Genomic DNA, 3,711 nt, shown 5'->3' with positions numbered 1-3,711 from the left:
CCATCTGTGTTCAAGTGAAAAACAATGAATTTTAAGGTCTGGTGACGCAGACTGTTGAACTTTAGAGAGTAAAAAAAGCATTTTATTTGTGAAAGTCCCCTGGAAAACATGCTTCATATCAGTTGTTTGGGTCGATGACACTTAACATCTTGCAGCTGGTTTCGTGAAACAGTGGAAAGCAAATATATTCGGTTTTGGGGTTTTGCTCACCCGTATCTTGTAAAATGTCACATCAGAAAAGCATAGTTTTGAATCTCAGCAAACAACAAATCAAAGCACATTCACAGAAATGAAAAACATACAGAAATCAACCAATCAGCTCATAATTAAATGAATTAAAAATTAATGAACATCTGAAAAGAAATGTTCTTCTTTTAGTAAATGAATATGAACTGCATTGTTGAGCAGCAGTGCAGTAGGACATCTTTATCTGCGGCTTGTATGTGTGTATGTGTTGCAGTGCTCACCTCTAAACTCAAAGGAAGGCTTCACACTCACATACACACCCTCGTGCACGCTCTCATCTTGGCTCTGCTCACTCCCTGGGTGGTCTGTGCTGCAAATGTTTATGATCTAAACCAAGCTAATCCAACTGGCTTGTTTCAGTGAATTGAGAATGATTTACAAGATGCAGCAGCAGGGCCAAGGAGGGAGGAGGAAATCTTAGGGCTGCGTTTCAAGTCATTCTGTGACTAGACCTGCACACTTGTCTCTAAGTCTGTTCGCATGTCTATCCCCATCTGGTTCTCTCTTAGAGATGTTAGTATTCTTTGTTTGTCTCTTTTTCATTTGCCCCCCACTCATCCCTTTAGTCAGATGTCTTTGACAAATTAGCCGAGTTTGATGATATGCAAAATGCAAGGGATCAGTGGGTTTTAAATTGCCTGTGAAGTCTCTCACCCTCATTCTCAGCACTTTTTTCTGCTCTCCTAATTTCCCACAGAAAAGGGAGTAGGAAAATCTTGATAACAATCTGTCCCTATCCCTTACGCACACACTTCACTCACTCTTTGCCTCTAATAATGAACGTTACATATGAAAAAGATGATGTAATATCATCATCTTTCAGCCTCTGGCAGCATGTGCTTAGCATTCCCTCTTCTTTCTTATGTAGAGGAAACAAGACACCATCATCCATGTCCATCATCAGTCTTTTGTTGAACTCACATACTGGTTTGCATCTTGTCGTGTGAGCTTTCAGTGACACCAATAAACTGCAGCCCTGTTCTCCCAGTTTCGTTATGTGGAATGTCTCACACACATCAGTGCTCTGTGGTAAACCAGCCAAGCGGTAATCTCCGTGAGTGTCAGTGGTTTGGGTTGACTTTTACTGCAGCTTCGCTTTTTTGCCAGATCCACATTTTTATGAAGAGAGGGGGATGCCACCTGCACACTGACAACACCTTATAAACTGGGAGGGTGGAGAGGAGAAACAGAAAAACATAAAGGGCCTTTTGTAACACGACCATACTGGAAAGTATAATGGGTTTCATGGAAATAATATCATTTGCTGTGATTCATGCATCTATCAGAATTTGTTTGTTATATCATTTCATCTGGTGTTTGTGAATGCATAATTGTCAGTGTCCTTGCTAATGCACATGTCCAAAATGCCATCAGTAGTAACTCTATAGGCTGACGATTCACAAGTCACATCACTTATTTCAAACTGCAGCTGCTCTGGAACTTCGCTTTTTCCATAGTATGTCCTCTAAGATAAACAGTGTCACTATTGGATTGTTTGAGTGTATTTTTAAGTAAATGCGTTTAATCCTGTGTAAGACAACTTGATATAAATAGCAAAAACCACATCACATATGAATCAATGAATTAAAAAAGAAATAATTATTTTGACAAGAATTTATCAATCAAATAACAAGCTATGTGATGGGTGCCACAAGAGTGTGCAAACAAACAGTTTTAGCGATATCTAACTGCACTGAGTTAAAGAGGAACTTGGAACATTGATTTTAAACATTAAGGTTATTTTACTAGTCATGGTTAGTACTCCTCAGCCTGTGAAAAGAGGTGTATAATGCCTCCTGTGGCTCTGGGGGAGCTTTATCAGGTTGGAGTAAATAACCTTCTGATGTCATCTGGGTCATCTTGGCCCAGGCTTGGAGATTACAAATGTTTAGCAGACAGCCTGAGTTATGAACTAGGGGTGTGGAGTTTGAAAGACACATAAAAAACAATGCCACTGATTGCATTATTGGTATGTAGGATCCAGTGTTTCGTGAGCCTGACCCACACTACTGCTGCCTCAATTCTCATTATTCTTTAATGTGCTTTGAGTTTTTCCTAACTTAATTTTAAGAAGCTTTTTAAATGACTACATTTTCTGGGCTGGTTGTAATTTAACCATTATAGATACTTCCCTCGGTGCATATTGGTTTACACCCTATTTAGTCTTTTCAGATCAAGAATTGAAACAGAGTTACCTTAATGTTATAGTCCTAAAATAACTGAAGCTGAGCATATATTTATTTCAATGTATGACTGTAAGTCTCCCAGAGTAACAGCATCAGCTGTTCACACAAGGATGAGCAAATGGCATCTTAAAAGAAGCCACTGCTCCTTCTCTGCCTCTACATAGAATCTCTGTCTCTGTGTTTATCACTTTCATGCACCGATTCTTTCTTTTTTTCTACTCTTCAATCACTCTTCTACCAGCTGTTTCCCCCTTCACTCTACATTCTCACCTCTGTTCTTTTCCCCTCATTACTGAAAGACCCCTTTTCCATGAACTCACCTAACATATTTTCACTTCCTCTCTCTTCTTCCTTTAACATTTCACGTTCCTCCAGGCTTCCTCCTTCCATTATTTTATTTCATAATTCTGGCATTCAGGCAACAACAGACAGACAAGATTGTTTGTCTGTTTCTCTCTTTTTTCTCTCTCCTCCTTCCCTCCTTTCTCTCGCTCTTCTGGTTTTGAGCAAGCAGCAGTGAGCAGTCAAGCTCATCTCCTGGCCAGAGCAAACAAAACCAAAGCCACATTCCCCGAGCTCAATTTGCTGTTACGTCTCAGCTCTGTGAATTGGGAGTTTTCAAGCTTGAAGTCTGGAGGAATAGTTGGGTGGCTTCTGGCTGTTAATCTGTTCACACCACTTTCTGTGTGTGTGAATCCCAGGAATTACTCATACTGTGATCAAAAGGAGAAAAAAAATACATGAGTATTTAAAACTCTTATTTTGTTGAAACTGACAAAAAAAATCCAAAACTGGACTAAAGCCAGGCAAAAAAACATTTGATTGTAAAATATTTTTTGTAATTATTAACAACATCAGCAATTACAGCTCATGAAACTCTTAGGCCCATTTCTATTATGTAATCACGGTATTGTGGTTTGGTGTGTTTGGTGATAAAGAACAGGCTGCTGCACATGGTCACAGTGGCCAGTAAGGATATCCATCTTAAACTGTCTGATTTGTCTCCTATTTTTCACGACAGAGCACGTTCAAAGGCTCGAATCATTCTGTGTCCTCTACATTGTTTATATGAAGGGTTTGAGCACCCCCCCCCCCCCCCCCGCAAACACATGGGTCTAACAGGGTGTTAGATTATTTTTAATCTCTAATGTTAACAAACTTGAAATCTTTCTGAACCTGTGTAAAACTTAGGATGTGATTTCATTCACTAACCTGTAGCTCCTCTCTTCCCCTCTCCTCTCTTTTCTGCCGCAGGAACCATTTTGCGGAGGAAGTAGTT

This window comes from Toxotes jaculatrix, chromosome 14 (assembly GCF_017976425.1).
Source record: "Toxotes jaculatrix isolate fToxJac2 chromosome 14, fToxJac2.pri, whole genome shotgun sequence".
Taxonomy (NCBI): Eukaryota; Metazoa; Chordata; class Actinopteri; family Toxotidae; genus Toxotes; species Toxotes jaculatrix.
This window is presented reverse-complemented; position numbering follows the sequence as displayed.